At 33.9% G+C, this 20,381-nt stretch overlaps 1 non-coding gene across 1 annotated transcript; it reads right to left on the bottom strand.

The window, feature by feature from the left end:
* Positions 1–561: 561 nt before the first annotated feature.
* Positions 562–651, bottom strand: Trnam-cau (transfer RNA methionine (anticodon CAU)). The gene is given in 2 exon segments: positions 562–597; positions 615–651. It is a non-coding gene; the product is annotated as a tRNA-Met (tRNA).
* Positions 652–20,381: the final 19,730 nt, after the last annotated feature.

Raw genomic sequence — 20,381 nt, 5'->3', positions numbered from 1 at the left:
TATGCATTATGCTTTTCAGGATTTTTCCCCCCCTGTAACCGTCCTGTATATTGAAAGTTTTTATTGTATGCACTATTTATCTACCTATTTTTAGAAGTGTTCATTTATTTAGTTAATAGCTTAATTACTATAGCTTTAAGGATTTTTAAACAAAGCAGCCATCACAAAATTTACTATGAGTTAATTTTAGACCTTGAGTAATCGGTTAAAATACGAATGCATTGACATATATTGACCACAATTTCTCTTAACGCGATATCAAATTTCATCTCATTAACATTGCTGCCAAAAGTACAGTAAAAAAATTCTAGTAACTTTAAAAAGCATCTTGATTCTCTCAAAACTACGATCTTTAATGACAACAGAGTGCTTTGAGAAAACTGAACACATACGAAGTTAAATTTCATTTAATTCTTCGTAAAGCATTATTGAATTCTAAATTTTTCTGAAGTAAATTCGTCTCTAACATTTAGACATAAAATTCAAAAGTGATTTATTCGGTCAAAAGAAAAGAAAAAAAATTTAAAAGCTCGGAGCCAAAAAAAAAAAATTAAAATACATTGCCCCGGGTGAGGATCGAACTCACGACCTTCAGATTCCTCAAGTTAAGGGATTATGAGACTGACGCGCTGCCTACTGCGCTACCGAGGCCCATCGTCTTGGGCTAGTTTGCCTATTATAAAACTTTAAAACCCTGTACCTATACAATCGAGGTTTTCTATCCAGTAAGATTTTTTTCAAAAAAGCAAATACTAACAATAATAACAAAAAGCGTAGAAAAAATCCTCCCGAGAAATAATAATTTTTACAATCAAGAATTTCAGCTTCAGCCAGGTTTGAAAACATAGTTCTTCATTCTTTCTCTGCTGAAACATCTTTTTCTTTTCGAATTTCTCTACTCTATAGTTGATTGATTCGTGTTTATAAAAAAACTAAAATTTTCCATAGATTTCAATATTTTTTCCAGTAAAATTCCATTCTATTTTCCCGTAAAAGTGAACAGAAACGAAAAAAAATATGAATTTGTTCCAGTTCCAGCCGACAAATTAAAAGTTTTCGTAATCAAGGATTGCTCCCCCTCCCCCTTTTTAAAAATTTTAATGCACATTTTACTAAAAGTTATAATTTAGTTATAATAAAAGTTTTATTTCTTTCGGGTTTTTTTTATTCATTACTATATTATACTAAGGGAAAGCCGGTAAAGCGTGATATTTTACATTCAATACCATAATTCGTGAAGCTATCATAAAAAATAAATTGCCTAAGTAGCAACGGATGTGCGCAATTCGCAGTTCTAGAGCTTGAATACGTCACCTTGTGATAATGGGGTTGTTTCCTTCAATCAAAAGTAGTACTTTTTGTCGCTGATATTGATAGAATAAGCAAAAAAAAAAAAAAAAGAAAAAGAAAACATGAACCCAGAAAATACTTTCATTTTCCCAACAGTTATTTTTTAATTAATTTTTTAAAATGTCCGATTTTTCAAACAAGGCGTGGTCTTGATGACGTCACAAATGATGCTCTTTGGCGCATCTTTCTACCGCGTTTCCACGTTATGATAATCAAGAAGCGACTTAAAATTGCGATCTACGCTTGCTATCAACCATATCGCTGCCAATGCACGTGAGTAAAGATGCGAATTAAATATTTTACTCTGTGAATGGCAAAACTGAATGGCATTTCATCATTTGTGATGTCATCGGACAGAAGCGTAAAGAGTGAAAGCGACCCGATTTAAGTAATTTTTTTTTAATATTAAACTTAAACAAATTATTTTTAAAATGGTCAGTTGCTATGTTTTTAAGCATGCTCTTTCAGAAAAAAATACTTTAAAAATTTTGGAAACGACCCCATTTAAGAAATTAGCCAGGAGGTAATGAAGGGGAATTTTTATTTATTTTTTTTTCTTTTATTTAAACCTGATTGTTGAACATGCTTCACTTGACACAACTTTAATTTTCGAAATAGACTGTGCAACGCCGGGCAATGCAGCAAAGTACAATATAATTTCTAGCTTGCCTTCCCGAAAAGCAAGTGAAGTAAATGAATCAAGAAAAGCATGAAACGAAGTTTCATAATCGTATATCGAACAACAAAAATTTACCGTAAAAAACTAATTTCAGAAAATATTTCAAATTAAGATATTTCTAAATATTAAAAAAAAAAAAAAATGAAAGTGGTGATACCAAATAGGAGAAATGAGTCACTGTAAGTCTCTCCCTCTTCCCACCCCCTCTATATCCTCCTAATATTTCGTCTGATGCAAGAAAAATAATTTTTGTTTAAAAGATTTTGACCAGAACACTTTGACCAGAACTTTCTACTCATTTGCTTCAAGCTGCAAGCAATGTGTATAAAGAAGGAAAAAAGTCAAGATTAATTTTTCCGAAAACTTAACAGTGATGAAAGCAAAGGTGTGGACTGCGATTGAGCTATGGAAGCTTCCGTGAATTTAGAGCATTCAAAAGTACCGACGCTCTCATGCAGTGACAATTTGATACCGATTTTTATATATTATTTCTGTAGCCTGTTTTTTGTTTCTACGCGAGATTTTCCTCAATTCTTGATCGATTTATTTGAATTACACCTTATTTTAAAGGTTATCTTGCAGGCTACTGACGAAAAATAGACCCACGACCTGAAAATTGTTTTTTTCTGTCCAAAAAAACCTGTTTTAAAGAACCAGAATGAGGTTTTCGGTTAAATTTCTAACTTTAACTTTCAGTGTGACCGACAGAGCTGAATAGCTCGATTTGCAGAGCGTTCGACTGGTAACCAGGAGAATGAATGTACGGGCCCATGTCCGGACATCAAAAAATTAGAGAAATATCGCACATTACATGAACATTTAATAGCAAGGAATAACAAATATGAGGGAATAGAATAACTGAGATGGAAACGCTCCTTGCTGTTACGAAAACTTGATGCAACATGGAGCTAAATTGATCCTTAATTGTTAGGCTTTTTTTTTGTTTTTAAAGCTTTGGCTCCGGTAAGAAAATTGAAGCATAATGCAAGTGAAAATATAAGTATCAGGTTTAAGATTTAAGACTACAATGGAATTGTTTTTTGTTCAGAAAAAAATAATAAATCTTATATTGAAATATAGATTCTTCTAATGAGTTTTTGTCTCTTTGTACAAATAAAAAAATACTACCTCAATTTGAAGGGTAAAATATATATTTTTTCTTCTTTTTGCAAAAAAAAAAAAAAAAAAAAAAAAAATAGCCTATTACCTTTTTACTACATTCGAAAAGCTACGCTTAAAAAAGAACTTAGTTCAAATTATTTTGTATTTTAATCGTGCTGTTAAATGATGAACACGTGCTGCGATCTAAGCCATAACGGTTCAAGCAGCCTGCGATAACAAATTGTAAAAATTTGCAAAAATAAAAACACTTCTCTTCAATATCTTATCTTTTATATTATTTTTGTGGATTATTTTTCTGTCAGTATGCGAGATCTTTCTTATCTCTTGAAGAAATTCCCCCCTCATTTTAAAACTTATTAGGCCAGCTAATGACAAAAAATAGACTTACGGTCTAAAATCAAGTTTTCGGAAACGCTCCTTGCTCTTGCAAAACCTTGATGCAGCCTGTAGCAATTTTTTTTTTTTTTTTTTAAAGCAAAGTTCTAATACAAATTTCCAATTTTTTGCGTCGCTTTCGGCAAAAAAAAAAGTAAATAAATAAATAAATTAATTAATTAACCTGTGTGTTCTTTTTTTAAATAAAGTTTAATAGCACTGGACTTAGTTGTTCGGTTATATTTTTTTTTTTTTTTTTTTTTTTTTTTGCGCAGAGCGTACGGCTATAAACTATCAGAACTTCGGGCAAGCTCGGGCTGTCCGACATAATAACAAATTTACATTAATATTACGCATTACATGTACTCATAACATACAACAGATAACACACGTAATAAAATAAATGCAGCGGGAATGCTACTTGGTGTTTCGACTCCTTTATGCAGGCTACAGTTATCATTCAGATAAGTTAACTGTTAATCGAATGGTGTTCTTCCTTTTTTTTTCAAAGGTTTGTCTCCGTCCAGACCACTAAGCATAATGTAAGCATAAAAAAAGTATTAGATTTATGTCAAGGGAATCCTATTTGTGCAGAAAAAACATTTTCATTGTATGCTGAAATGTAGATTTTTCTAATAGCAGTGTTCGACTTTTTGTACAAATGAAAAAATGCTACGCTAGATTGAAACTACGAGTTTCACCCATAGTAAACCTTTAATTTTTTATTCGAATACGATATAAAACATTAAAATTATTATCAACTTCATTGGTAAGAAACTCCTCTACTCCTCTGCTTTCGGCTGAAAAAAAAAATACATTTTTTCTACGTTCGAAAAATTACACTTAAAAAACGGACTCAGTTCAACTGGTTTTGGCTTTGAATTTTAAGTGTTCGGTTAAAAGAAAAACATGAGCGGGCATTTAAGTCGTAACGGTTAAAGCAGCCTGCTATGGGAAATTGTTCACTATTCAAAAATAAAAACACTTAATTGCAATCGAATTAATTACTTCTCTAGGATGTTTGTTTCAACCGCTACGTGAGATTTTCCTCATTCTTTAATCAAATTCCATACTTTACGAATAATTTTACATCGTATCATGCTGGCTAATGACAAAACATAGACGAATGAATTTATTTATTTATTTATTTATTTTTTTTTTTGGAAAAAAGCTTTTTTTTTGCTGTTTTTTTATTACGCATTGCTTCAATGAATAGCATTCGAAAAGGAGGGCGCTGTTGCTAGGTTTGTTGGAGTGTCGAGCTGTTAATTAGAATGGTGCCTGTTCGAATCCGTGCCAATAAATATCTCTTTAATGTTTCTTTTTTTTTTTTCGTCAGATGCTCACATGGGCAGGACTGTATTTGCCACAACCTGTTTTTTCACATGCAAAATTACTGCTTTTTCACGAGTCACTCAGCCACACTTTTAATGATATTTATGTTTGCATTGAAAATACGTACAACCAAAAGGTGAGCGATGATCAAATTAGCAAAACGTTGTATTTAACGAGGTTTTGTGACTGATGTCTTCAAATTACATGCCTTCTCTTGTGCGCTTACTTTTTTCCGTTTACTTTTTTCTGTTCTTCTTCATAATGTTTTTTCTTTGAAATTTTTAAGGAGCGAAATGTCTTATGAAACGATTCGAAGCACAGTGCGGAGTTCCGCACGGATCGAATAGTAACATTTAGTCCCATATTTACAGTATTTTTAAAGTTTTAATAGGACTTTTTTTTTTTCTTCTTTTTTTATTGGCATTGTAAACGTAACTACGTTAATTAACACGTAATGAATAAAATTAAATTCATATTTAAAAAACATGAAGTTTCAGAACTATGACAGAATTGATCGATACTCAGAACTATCTGGACTCTAGGTTTCGATTACTTGACACCGCAATCGTTTAGCTATTTCACAGAATTTTTTTTTTAAATTAGTTTTCATTTATTTTCTGTATTTGCTTTCATTTATATTTGAGATTAAAACATAGCTATGTTAAGAACTGATAAAATGAAATGAAATATACTTTAAGGAATTTAATATTCAAAATTTCGACAGCATTACCGAATAACTGTTAGTTCCAAAATTATCGATTTTTTTTCATCTATCGATATCTTGACAGCACTATTGTTTAGTCTGTTATTTACTGTATTTTTGCATATTTTAGCACTCATTTTACATATTGATCCATTCTCTCCATCCAATCATGCTAACCTAATTCCAAAACTTGACATCAACCAAACCTATTTCCGAAAACATTCTGAACTGAGCCAAATTAATTCGCCAAATCTTTCCCATATCCAGCAAACAAAACCAAACCTATAGCTTTGCCAATGTCGAGGGTATCCCTCATAGAACAGTTTGTCTGACAAAGATTCTGCTAAATAACTGGTCCCGCAACATACCCCGTGTTATCGGTGGGGAATAGAATTGCTGCCCCCCCCCCCCCCCACCGCCCCTGCCTCCTCCACCCAGCAGAAAGCCAAAAGAAACGGATTTGTTACTCTGCGATAACCAACAATGCGGGGGCGCGACAATTGGGGACGATCAATAGACGATCCCCTGTCTAGCTGGATATATATATACAATATATATACGTATATCCATAAGTATATCTAGACATATATTGGTGTGTGGACCTGACTGGTATATAATGGGCATAAGTACTTATCTTCTTATTCCTGTTATGTTGAGCAGCTAGCTTTCTACGCTGTATGTAGGGGCCAGTTTTTCCACCTAATTTTGTGTGAAACTTCGATTTTACGTTTTATGTCGGACCAGTGATAAAAAACGTTCCAAGAGGGAAAACATAAAATCAGGACCATTTTTAAAATCTAAGGATAATGTTTAAAAATAGACTTTTATCCAATGAAGATGTGGAGAAAATGTGTAATTTTTACTGGTTTTTTTGTTTATAGATAAAATTTCAGTTACAGCTTGACTTCCTGTACTTCTTTTATTTTATTTTATTTATTTATTTATGTATTTTATTTTATTTATTTATTAATTTAATTTGTTTATTTATTTATTTATCTATTTAATTTGTTTATTTAGTTATTTATTTATTTATTTTATTTATTTATTTATTTATTTATTTATTTATTTATTTATTTATTTATTTATTTATTTATTTATTTATTTATTTATTTATTTATTTATTTATTTATTTATTTATTTATTTATTTTATTTATTTATTTATTTTATTTATTTATTTATTTATTTATTTATTTATTTATTTATTTATTTATTTATTTATTTTATTTATTTATTTATTTGCAAATTTGCTTCTTATTTGGCACTTACAAGTAAAAATAGTGTTCGAGTTTAATGCTTTGAAACGCTTTTTCAGCTGTGAGGTCACCTTCCCCATTATTTTTCCTTCGTCTTCATCATTATCATCGAAAGCGGGGAGCAAGTCTGCTATTGAAGGAATTCGTGATCTAGTGAGAAGGTACATGCATTGATGCATTACCAACTTCTGGAAATTTTTCAAAAAAAAACTGTTCGCAGTTCTAGTTATTAGTTGTCGTGAAAGAAGGTTGGACGATCAGAGGAAAACCCTCTCGCAAACAAAGAACAATTAGACAGAACAAAAAGAATGCCAGATCGGGTTCTAACAGCTATAAAAAAAATTATCTTGAAGAAGTAGCAAAAATTGCGGCCTAAAAGCTGTGAGTCTTCTGGAAGAAAAATTCTTTTGATCTGTTTGTAGAAAAACGTGTTAAGCGAACTTTCTGAAAAAAAGGTAACGTAAAATCCGGAATATTTTAACATTATCAGTATAAAATTTATCAGGGAGCAGCAGAAAATGACGTCGGAAGCGGGATAGTGCATAAAACGGACAACATAAAATCGTGGTTTTGTACCATATTTTATTACGAATGGCATAAGAGAGACGTAGCATTTAGTACATATAGTCCTCCAATATATTCCAAATTAGCTGACCAACGATTTAGCATAAAAAAGCAGACATTTTGTCCCTCACACGATCTACATTTAATTTTAAAACGTGTAATTTTGTTTTTGCCTCAGAAACCACACTTGTATATCGTCACCTTAGAGCGAAAGTAAGATATCTACAGTCTGAGTAAAAACTTTAAGTCCAGTGCACTTTTTTGAGAAATTGCACAAACTTTAATTTTAGGATCAAAAAGTCATATGAGTAATAATTATTAACCTTAAATACAAGTAAAAATGACAAAAAAAAAATTAATTGTAAGTGTTCCATTATCAGAAAATATTACAGATCAATAATTGAACCTGAGTAAAATCTTTAACGCCAACATAGAACTAGTATGTTGTGGCCATCACGAAACTTTCTTCTATATTTTTCTTTTTCTTTGTTTTTTTCTGATCCCTCCCCATGCTTGACGAGGAAGCAATATTCCCAACAAAAACAAAATTACACATGCAAAAACTTGACCCAATGTCTGAATTATTGCAAAAGCAAAGCAAAGAGCGAAAATTGAAAGTTATTTTAAAAGCCTTGCTTGAATGAATTACAAATATTTTATTTGTTAACAAACATAAGATGGCAACAGTTAAAAATTTTAAATCATTGAGATAATATTTCCTATCATTTCCATACAATTAAAATCACGAGAAATACGCAGACGACAATCTATTACGATTTATCTTTCTTATTGTTGCATTAATAAAAATATTTTTATTCGCAAAAAAAAAAAAAAAAAAATCAACACCTCTTGGAGCGATCGGCGTCAAAATAGAACCAAAGCCTGTTTACATATGGATTCACATATATTCCAAATTTCAACCAGAACGTAGCATTACTTCTTGAGATAGGGCACTCAAAATGGAAAAAAAGAACGGGTGATTGCGCTACCCCCTTTTTAGCTGTTGACACAAAAATAAAATCAGTTCTTATACCCACTAAGGGCTACTTGCCGATAAATTTTTCTTTCATTCCGTTCGTTATTTCTTGAGATACAGCAGTCACAATTGACGACAAAAAACGTTCTATAGCTCAACCCCCGTTTGAGTTATTGACACCAAAATTGAATCAGCACCTGTTCCTGTTAATACCAACATATGGACCAAATTTTGTTTGATTCCGCCAGTAACTTCCTGAGGAATAGCAAGCACGCGTAACTCGAAAAACGTCCCATTGCTCCACCCCCCTTGGAGGAATTCGCGCCAAAAACTAATGGGCACAAGTTCACATAGGGGCACATATGTGTACTAAATTTCGTTCGATTTCATGCGGTAGTTTTTGTTGTAGAGCTGCCACAAAAAACTGGTCACACACAGACGTGACACACATACATACACACACACATACACACACACACAGACAGACAGACATTTTCCAAAAATGGTCGAAATGGACTCAGCACACCTCAAAACGTTCGAATCCGTCAAAATTCGAAATTTGAAAATTTGCACGAATCCAATACTTTCTTCTATATATTAGATATAGAAGAAAGTAAAAAAGCATATGAGGACAAAAATTCAAATATTTAGAAGCTTGTGTAGGAGCCATTTCTTCAAATTACTTCAAATATTCTTGTTTTCATGAATGAAACTAGTTTTTGACAAAATTCGGGATGTATTTTTTACCATTCATCTTCGATGGTAGATTTCAGCTCTATTGATGAAGTAAAACTCTCTCCTTTGCATAAACTCTTCTTGTTAAATCGCCCAATAAGTTCTCTATTGGGTTAAGATCTGGGGACTTAGTTGGTCATTTCAAAGTTTCAACATTGTTTACTTGGAGCCTATTTTTTGCACTGTTACTCGGATGGATAGATGCATTGTTTTGCTGATATTTCCAATTTTCTCCAGCAATAAATTCAGCATTTGGTAGAAGATGACTTGGGAGGACATTTTGATATGTTTGTGAGTTCATTTTACCTGAAACAAACGCAACTGAGCACACACCATTGTAAGCAAAGCACTATCAAGTTCTGACAGACTCTCCATCTAATTGGCGCTTGTAGAATGTTTTTTTTTTCTTTTCGTAAATCATGTCAATAGTACTTTTGTCCGTTTGGTTCATCCAAACTCCACTTCTTTTAGTTAAAAAAAATTATTTGTATTCATTGGTTATCCCAAGTCATGATTTCCTAGCTAAAGTTGAAACGCTCTATATTGTGCATTTTCAATAACTGAGGTTTAAGCAATTTTGCAGCATTAATAAAATTTCCACACCTTCTAATTGTGTTATATATCGTTTTTGACAAACATTTAAACCTATCGTCTGAATAAGTTTCCTGATTGAGTACTTTTCAGGTAATGTAATAATTTCCAAACTCCACTTCCATGACGCGAGGACAAAGCTTTAAGTTTTCCGGGTTTTCTTTTTACCCTAATTGTGCTTAAATCAAATAAAAACGTTGACTTCAGTCTTCGATCTTCCTATTTTTTCACAATAGTACGCCTACTTATCCCTGTTGAAGAAAAAGCTTCAATCTGTCCTCTTTCTTGAACAATTAACTTTTTACCTTACGAAATCGTCACAAGTAGGACAAAAACTTTGAGAAAATGGGGTCGTTTCCAAAATTTTAAAAGTATTTTTTTTTTCGGAAAGAGCATGATAAAAAACATAGAATCTGACCATTTTTTAAATAATTTCTAAAAGTTTTATATTTTTAAAAAAAATTACTTAAATCGGTGCTCTTTCATCGTTTAACGCTTCTGCCGATGACATCACAAATGAGGAAATGCCATTCAGTGTTGCCATTCACGGTCCAAAATATTTAATTCGCATCTTTACTCACGTGTATTGGCATCGATATGGTTGGTAGCAAGCACAGAGCGCAATTTTAATTTGCTGCTTGATTATCATAACATGGAAACGTAGTAGAAAGATGCGGCAAAGTGCATCATTTGTGACGTCATAAAGACCACGCCTTGTTTGAAAAATCGGACATTTAAAAAAATTAATTTTAAAAAACTGTTGGGAAAATGAAAGTATTTTCTGGGTCAATGTTTTCTTTTTTTTTTTGCTCATTCTATCCATTTCAATGACTAAAAGTAGTACTTTTGACTAAAGGAAACCACCCATTAATCACAAAACTGCAAGTTGAAGGGTTTCCACAATCTTGTTAACTGAGGTGACATTTATATTAAAGTATAAGTACTAGCAGTTTTTTTTAAAAATACTAGTAATCTTAAAGTTTTTACTCAAGCTGAAATGCTAACTTTGAATAAACCACTGCTTTTCTTGTTATTGCATGCTTTACAAATCCTGTCTGTTGCGTTATTTCTTACCAATGAACATTAATAATTAATAATACAATAATATTAAAATCCCTTTAATTTTATTTTCCTTTTTTCAATGAAAATTATACTGGCCTTAAAGTTTTTACTCAGGCTGTAATCCCAGGAATAACACTAAGATATCTTACTGTTGCTCTGAAATGACGTTATGTGGATTATGAACAAAATCTTTGTTTATTACATTTTTTACATATTACTTTTCACACTAAATGTAGAGTTGTCACGTGCGGACCAAAATGGCTGCACTGTAAAAAAATTCCGAAACGTTACTGGTTATTTCCGTGGAACGTTTAGGAATTTCAGAGGTTTTCACCTATTTCCCCGCAAAATCAAGTATCTGCGCAAAAAAATTTCCTGAATTGCTAAAAGATGCACGAATGCAGACTTCTCACTGGAGTGAAAAATGTTTTTTTGCTACCAGTTTAAAGGTTCACTGAGCGTGTTTATTAAGTGTATCGACTTTAGTTTATTTACGGCCTGTATGGATTGACTAAGCTCTCAATGGGAGCAAATAATTCACTGGCTAGCTGCAGGCTTGTGAGGCAGGAATATGTTTGGTTCTTGCTTGCAATTATTCGCGTAGCTTTGACAATGATTGCGTTAATGCTTCTGGAGCTTCCTTGGTAATTCCGGAAGGTTCTAATCAAATACATTAACCTGTTCAATTTTTGAAAAAGGTTTACGACCTGCTTTAACAGGAGAGACTTCCCAGTACTTCAGGAAGGTTACTCACTTTTATCGGAAAACGTTCCTGATTTTTGTAAGATATGTTACTGGTTTAAATTGGGCACATCAGCTGCCTATTATTTTCCAGGAATGTTTCTGAATCGTTCTTACAGTTTGATTTCTTGCAGAATGGCCCATTACTTTTTTATTTTTTAATTTAGCGCTAAAAAAAAATAGTATTAAAGGAAAGGACACATGAGGCAGTGAGAAGCAAAGGGATGTAAGTGGACATTTTCAAGTTTCGACTAAAACGCGTTTAAAGATCAGCACCTACCCGGGCTACTAGTACAATCTCTTGCCCCAAGGCAGTGGAGAGGTTCACCTACCATTTGTACTGGTTATCTCCAAATTTTTAGTTTTGCCACTTGCATTGTTTTGCTTCTCACTGTCTCACAAGTAATTCACATGCAGTTATATATAATTTGCAACAACACGGAATCGAAGGATACCCATTGCCAGAATCAAGAACTCTGAAACTGATGTCCAAAAGTGTGACACACGTGATAGGTAAACTTCATTTTAAAAATACCAATTAAAAAGGAAATTAGAAACATTTTTTTTACATAACAAATCCCACGAGTCAAGTATTTTCACAAGGTCAACCAACTTTTTAGTCTCATCAATTATAAATTTTATTTTTCAACAGAAAAACTCTAGTTCTCTTTTCTCCTTGTAGATTGTCCTCACTTCGTACATTTTGCTGTTCTATAAATATTTGCAAGAAAACTTGGCTTCAAAATTCATTTACATATTTTTATTTAGTAATATTTTTATTGATAAATTTATATTGTACACATTTCAGTTTAACTTTTCAAAAGTAAATGCTTAATTTTCTATTTTTCATTTGCCTATTTTTTTGTTTATTTTAAAATTAAAATATTAGGCATTGGCAGTTTGATTTGTGAAAGAAAATGATTTAATCTGAGACAAATGCTCAGCAGAAGAAAAAAAAGAAACATTATATTATGCAAATTAGAAAATTTCAGATCATATTTTGAGTTATGAATTTCAAGTATTACAGACGAATTAATCCAAACAAGTTTGCTAAAGAAACTGTTTTCTGTGTCATAAATCCCTGCTGTTTCTATTAGTGCTAGATAAAAGAAATATTTTCCATTGATATCTTCATACCTTCCTCTTTCCAACAATTCCGGATCCCGTTCCTAGCTGTTAAATCCAATTGGTATAGCAGCGCAACAAACGCTTTAGGTGAAAAGGGTGTATTCGACTCCAAGAATAATAGCCACCTCAGTGCCAGCACTTATGAATGGCATTTCAATAAAAAGCAAAGCCCCGCGTATTATCCGCATCAGAAGAAGCGACCTACCAGACGATACCCCCCCCCCCCCCATTAGCTCCCTCGCTCTCTAACGAGTCCATAGGAGGTGGGATTGTGGTGGTCCCTGTTATCAGTCCGGGCCCTGAAAGGCCCGGACTCTTCTCCCGGACAATGGGAAGCCGCCGGAGGAACCCTACCCTGGTTAGCCGCAGATAACGAAGTAGTTCCCTCTTCCCCTTCCGAATACACTCTCGAATTGATCCCACGGATCCCGAACTCCGCCATATTGGGTCCCAAGAATCAAGGTTGATAGAATAATTTACCGAAATTTTGTAACAATCAATAGAAGAACATGCCTCCCCGCCTCCCTACGTGGTATATTTCCGGATCCATACAGAAAAATCTTTTTTTTTTTTTTTTTTTTTTTTTTTTAACAAAAAGTTTCGTGATTAGCAAAAAAGAACTGAAAGGATGAGCATATAGGGTACAATATTAAAAGAATTTTATTTTTAATTAAATGTAGAGAAGAGACAGTTATATTAGTTTGCCTTCATAGTAATTTGAGTATTTTTATCCCAAAACCAATTAAGTTATTTATCGAAATGTAAATGGTATTATATATTATCTTCTTCTCGTCTAAACGTATAACTCTCATCAAATGACAATTTTTATGACATCATTACATTCCCAAGCAGGGGAAGGTGGGGTTGAGCTCAAGCGACGCAAAGGGGTTCTTACTTGCAATTCTGACTTAGCTTTGGGCATAGTTGCTTTCGTGCTTCTGGAGCTTTCTTGGCATATCAGTAAGGTTCTAATCAATTACTTAAACCAATTTATTTTTTCTTGAAGGTTCCAGAGACGTGGCTTTAACCGGAGAGATTTCCTAAAACTTCAGAAAGTTACAAGAATAATATCAGAAAGATTACTGACATTTAGCGGTTCCTGCTTTTGCAAGATATGTTACTAGCTGAAATTGGGCACATTTAGCTGCCCATTATTTTCCAGAAACGTTTCTGAATTGTTTTTACACTAATTATGCAAAGGATATCATTGATATGATATACCGGTGTGCATGTTATCGGTATATTTAAGCTACATTTCACTTAATATAGGTATAAGTTACCTTTGCTGCAGTTTACGCAAGTCACATCATTAGTGCTTATGCGCTAGAGTAAAAAGTAGCAACGGTGCAGCAGTCAACAAATTACTGACCGGGAAGTAATGTCAGTGAGTCGATTAGAAGACACTTATTGATCCAGCTGTTACAATATATATTTAAAAATTTCCAAAGACACTTCCTTAATTAATCCATCTCTTACAGTGAAATTTCTGGGCATTGAAGGAGTCAGGGTTGGCGCTTTCCAGAGTGACTTTCAGAACCTTGATGCAAGCCTCTGTAAAACGAAGTCTTTTCACGTTATTTTTTAAGTATGGGAACAAGAATAAGTTTAGGGGAGTCACACCAGGACTGCAGGGTGGATGGAGAATTGTTGAAGCTTTTAAATATTGGCCAAAGACTGGATTATTCACCCCAATACTTAAACAGAACTATTATTTTGGAAAAAAATCGATTGACTGAAGGAAAAAAAATCTAATGGTTCGTGATGATGTCTAAACTACTAATTGAAAATCCTGATGTGACGACTAAGGAAAAATTTCTCTCTATTCAATTCCAAGAACGTAATGATCAGAAAATGTTGTCTGTTCAATGGTTATACGTGTACATTCACTGAGAGTGTACTTTTTTTTATCTAAGCACAGCACAAAACCTTAGCGCAGAACTGTAATATCCAGTGGCGCACACAAGGGGATGGGTCCAGGGGGTCCGGACCCCACCCACGGCCCTTGAATGTTTAAATTGACTACTACCAAGAAAAGGCAACAATAATTTCAGAATTAATGAATGAAAAAAATATGATTAAAATTCTCTCTTTCTGCCCCTACAGAATCAAACTATATGTGCAGATAAATTGTTCTAGAATGATGATTTTGCTTCGCTGTTTTTATGCTTAACTGTGAGAAAAGTAAATACATTCATTCATGTGCTTTTTGGTATTTTAGTTAAGTATTTATAAATTCAATATTTTTTTTCATTGTTTTTTGTTCCCGACAATCGATAAATTCAAAAGATTATGCGTGTTGGTAGTTTTTGACAATGATATAATTTTTTTAAATGAAATGATGGTTAAATGTTCTTTCACTGGTTGGTCTATTCAGGGGTGCTCTGATGCACTGTAAAAAAATTTCGAAACGTTCCTGTGTGTTTCCGTGTATCGTTTCCGGATTTCAATGGGTTTTATCTACTTTCTGGAAATATCAAGGATTATTGTCAAAAAGTTTCCTGAATTGCTACAAGTTGTCCAAATGCAAACTTCTCCCCGTTGTAAAAAATATTTTTAGCTCCCAGTTTAAAGATTAACAAATGCATTTATAAGGTGTATCAGCTCCCGTTTGATAACGGCTTGTCCATGCTGATTAAACTCCCAAAGGAAGCAAAAAGTATGGACGACGTAGCTTTGCAAGAATTGCAATTCTGGCTTAGCTTTGGCCACTTTTGCAGTACTGCCTTTGCAAGTGTCTTGATTAATCAGGAAAGGGCTAAGCTGTTATATTATCACTACTTAAGATTACTCTGAAGTTCTGGAGACACGACTGGCTTTAAATGGGAAGATTTCTGGATTTTTTAGGAAAGTTACTGAGTTTTATCGGAAAACGTTCCTGGTTTTTGCGAGATATGTTTACTGGCAGAAATTGGGCACATCAGCTGCCTATTATTTTCCAGGAACGTTTCTGAATCGTTTTTACAGTGTGAGAGGTCACAGTCACCCAAAAGTTTCTTTATTCGGTAAATTTTGTTTGAAGATTCGGAAAAATTATCATCATTCGGCAAAATTTGAAGCTCCATTCGGCAAAATTATCATCATCCGGTGAAATTACCATCATTCTGCAAAATTTGGAGTTCTGTTTCACTGTTAAGAATTCAGGAAGATTTTCGGGTAATTGTTACTGTAAAATGGCGGACTTAACGCATCGCTGATTTTAACGGTAATTTATACCGGAAAAATAATCGATCGCAGCTCCAATTGGTTGCTGTGGCCGTAAAATTTTACAGTAACATTTGATTTTTACGGTAATAGTTACTGGCAACATAGATGCCAGTAACAATTACCGTAAATTTTCCGGAAAATTTTTAACAGTGTTGGCAAAATTATCATCATCCGGTGAAATTCGGACCTCCATCCGGCAAAACTTGGAGTTCCATTCGGCAAAATTATCATCATCCGGAAAAATTTGGAGTTCCATTTGGCAAAATGAAAATTTTCTCCGTCCCAAGAATTTAAGTTCGAAACACCCCAGAGTCTATTCTCTACGTCGGAACTCCCTCACTTTCAGCGGGTTTACGACCAAAGATGTCCGCCAGCACCCGACCAACCCAATCCTTTGAAACACGTCTTTCATTGTGGTTGGGCGTAAACAATGAAGAAAGGGGTGATTGTTGTGTGTGGACGACGCAATAGTCGGGTGCGCAGGTACGAACGGACTTATCGCCCGAGATGAGGACGGCTCTTAACGACTCTCTCTCTCTCTGCTAATCCTTTCTCTCTCCTCTCTAATCGCAAGTCGGGGGATTCAGGCCCTCTGTTGCTTACAGAGAGCTTGTTACGAAACTTGAATGTCGGACACACAGGGAGGATCTCAATCGCACTGTTACAGGACGTTTCTGGGATTACGGGGAGGCAGCAATTGTTGCCTTTCTTCGGAGGAGCCAGGGGAAATGAATTCCCCAATCAATTCGTTATAGATATCCTCCTCGAGTTGTAGTTAAACATAATAAACTAATGCTACTTTCCTTATGAATTTAATAAGCAAGATTCTGCATATTTTGCATTCAAGCTCATGGAAACTTATTTCCATCAATGAGTTACATCAGCGTTTCTTAATTTCTTTGATCTGTTTAACCCTTTTTAAATCCATTTTTTTCGCGGAACCCCTAGTGTATTTTCAGTAGCACACAAGGACGGATACAAGGGAGGGGCGATCACTCCCTCCTTGAGCCGAGATACAGGAACTTTCTTCAGGTAAATTTTCGATATTAAGGTTCCAAAACGCAATTTTACATAATCTTCGATGGTGTGAGAAAAAAGTGAGCTCTTCCCTGGAATTCTTCCGAAATTGAAGTCTTGAAAATGAAATTGTAGCCCATGTTTTATTACCCTGCGGATAGGGACCAGAACTTTCTACAGATTTTTTCGGAATTGAAGATTCAAAATTTCAATTTTAGACGAACTTAGATGATATTATGGACAGGTTCAAAGGCTCATCCTGGATATTTTTCAAAAGAAACACTATTGTTAGACATCTTTGATTACATAAGGATAAGCGATGAGACTCAGTACACTCCTTCAAACATTTTTAGAAATTGAAGTTCCAAAAAATAAAGAGTAAAAAACAATCGCCCCTCCTTGAACATATTCTGGATCTGCCCTTGATAGACACTTGTTTGAATGCAGTCTTTAAATCAGACTTACTTGCGCTTGCAATAAGAATGAAAAATATTCCAAATAATGCTTATTGTTAACATTTTAATAACCCATATTTTTAATTTTTTTGATTAAATGTCATTTTGATAAAAAATATCGTTTTCTTGTACTTGTACAAGACATAGTCACAGGAAACGACAGTCACATCGACAATGCAATTGAGTTTACGATGTAAAATTCATTTTGATGTTTTCTCTGCGCTGCGTATTCGGAAAATACCGATTTGATACATCACTTAAAACTGATTTCAATCAAATTTTTAGTGAGCATTTTTAATTAGAAAAAAAGAACACGGAACCCTTGAATGATCTTTGTGGAACCCTGGAGTTTCACGGAACACAATTTAAGAAAAGCTGAGTCACATAATATTCAAAGCACCATTGCTATTCGTCATAAAGTACATAAAAATACCTTGATTTGTTTTCTTTAAATTGCAATCTTGCTTTAAACTCTGTTTTGAATTTAACTTATCAAATTAAGCTAGTAACTAATTAACGTTACTTGCTAGCCCAGTGATGTCCAACCTTCTTCTTCCCAGTACCTCATATTAAAATCACTAGAAAATCGCCCGTCGAGGCATGACGGGTGATAATTGCTTCTACATTTGAACGAAGCAATTGCCTGTGTGGTGATATTCTGATAGTTCAAATTTTAACCCCAAACCCCAGTAGGTATGCGTTCATTGTTGACCACTTTTTCGTTTCGTCTTTCTCCAAAAATGAGTTTTACCAGTAAAGCAGTTAAGTAACCAATCCAGTTCAGCCTTTTCACTATGAAAACTTTCCCTGCATGTCAAACATTACCAAAAATATTGTAAAATTATCATGTCGTGGCGTGAGTTTCATTGTTGATGACGCCGGGAGCGTTACTCGATCATTCGCTATTATATAAATATATATGTTCCCCCCAGTCACCACAACCGGTTAAACCCTCACCGGGGTTGGTACGGTGGTGATTGGTGGGGTTTAAATAAAAAAATAAATCTTATTCGCTCTCATTGGGAGCTTATGGTCAATATGAATGGTTGCAAAGTTGTAGCTGTCCAATGACTTATTAGCTCTCATTGGAAGCTTATAGTCAATATGAACGGGTCGTAACCCAACTAACGCCCATACACTTACTAAACACGATCAGTAAATCTTTAAGCTGGGAGCTAAAATATTTTTCACAACAGTATAAAGTCTGCATTCTTGAAACTTTTAGCAATTCAGGAAACATTTTTGCAAAGATACTTGATTTCATGGGGAAATAGTTGAAAATCCGTGAAATCCCAAAACGTTCCACGGAAACTATCAATGAGGCTTCGGAATTTTTTTACAGTATAGTTTAATCAGAGTATTTAACAAAAATGCATTTCACACAGAAGATAAAAGAAACCAGGAAAATAAATTACAGACACATCAAAATATTTTTCCCTGTCTTCTTCAAACTTCCTGATTGATTTTTAAACTGTTAGGTATGGAGTTCCATACCCTTGGTTCCTAGCATTTCATGACAAATAACAGATTTGTTTTTTCACTAACAGTTAAAATATTTTCACGGTTTCTGGTGGGGTAATCATGAAACATTTTTCGGATTTTTAAACCGATGGCTGTCCTTTAAAGATCTAGTGTCATATTGAGAGAATCTATTGCAGTTACTAGCGCAGCGAGAAATAACATCTGGAGGGTTTTTTTTGATCAAAAATGCCTTCTGGAGGGGATTTTTTGATCAAAAAACCTTCTGGAGGGATTTTTCGATCAAAAATACCTTCTGAAGGATTTTTTTTTTAATAAAAAATACATTCCGGAGGATTTTTTTTAATCTAATATATCTTCTGGAAGGGATTTTTTTGATCAAAAATACCTTCTGAAGGAAATTTTTTGATCAAAAATACCTTCTGAAGGAAATTTTTTGATCAAAAATACCTTCTGAAGGTTTTTTTTTTCAAAATCAAAACAGCCCTTTCATAAGCAGAAACTAGTGTATTGTAATTTTCAACCCCCTTCCCCCGCCGCCCCTTCGCTGCGCCACTGATTGTAGTTTTTAAAAACTATTAAAATTATGTTGGTGCGAAAGGAAGAGATGATTTCACAGGGATGCATAAATGGGTTCCCAATCTGTTCTTAAATGTGTCCTCAGTCTGTTCCCAAATGTTCTCCCAATGCGTTCTCAAACGGGTTCCTCAAGTTTAAATTTTACAGATAATAAGCGATGACACATTTGGTACGCTTTCGGAACATGTTTCAGTACTTTCTTTTTTATGGAATGCATTTAGAACACGTTTTAGTTCACTTTTAGACAACTAGAGAAATTCTTCCCTAATTGCAGCGTTCCAAACGTGTTTCCAACGTACAGGGTGTCCTAAAATAGACGACTGTTTTCAACAATTTATAGCAGAAAACGATTAATGATAAGCAAATATTTCTTGCAGAAAATTCACAAGGTGGGCCATAAATTTGGTCCCCCAGAGTTCCAAATTTTAGTTCAAAGATTTTCCATTAGATGCCGCTGCAGATAGTAAGTCCATAAATCAAAGAAAGATTGAACATTACATCATAGTTTTTCGAAAAATGTTTTCAATGAAAAAAATTGCACGACAATATTTTCAAAATGTCTACCTTCGTCGGCTGCAATCACACGTCGCAATCAGAGGAAAAATAAGTGAATTTCAATTTTTCTTTTTTGACTTAAAGGATTACTATCTGCAGCGCCATCTATTGGAAAATGTTTGAACTATAATTTGGAATCCTGGGGGACAAAATTTACGGCCCACCACATGAATTTTCTGCAAGAATTAATTGTTTACCATTAACTGTTTTCCTGTTATAAATTTTTGAAAACAGTCAGTTCATTTCTGGACTAATGATAAATTTTTAGTGTAATCTCTCAAGAACGAGCTATCGCATTTATGACCATTAAACACCAATTTTCCGATCATCAATACGTTACTCATCCTAACAAGACATCCCATCACTCATCATCATTCCGCACACGCTTCCCAACTGCTGCCAACAGACAGACATCGACAACACCATCACCAGGGAAAAAAAAAGAAAACGAAAAAAAAAGGAGTTTGTATTTAAAAA

This window comes from Uloborus diversus, chromosome 8 (genome assembly GCF_026930045.1).
Source record: "Uloborus diversus isolate 005 chromosome 8, Udiv.v.3.1, whole genome shotgun sequence".
NCBI classification, from domain to species: domain Eukaryota; kingdom Metazoa; phylum Arthropoda; class Arachnida; order Araneae; family Uloboridae; genus Uloborus; species Uloborus diversus.
The sequence above is the reverse complement of the archived record's forward strand: the minus strand, read 5'-3'. Positions and strand labels throughout refer to the sequence as shown.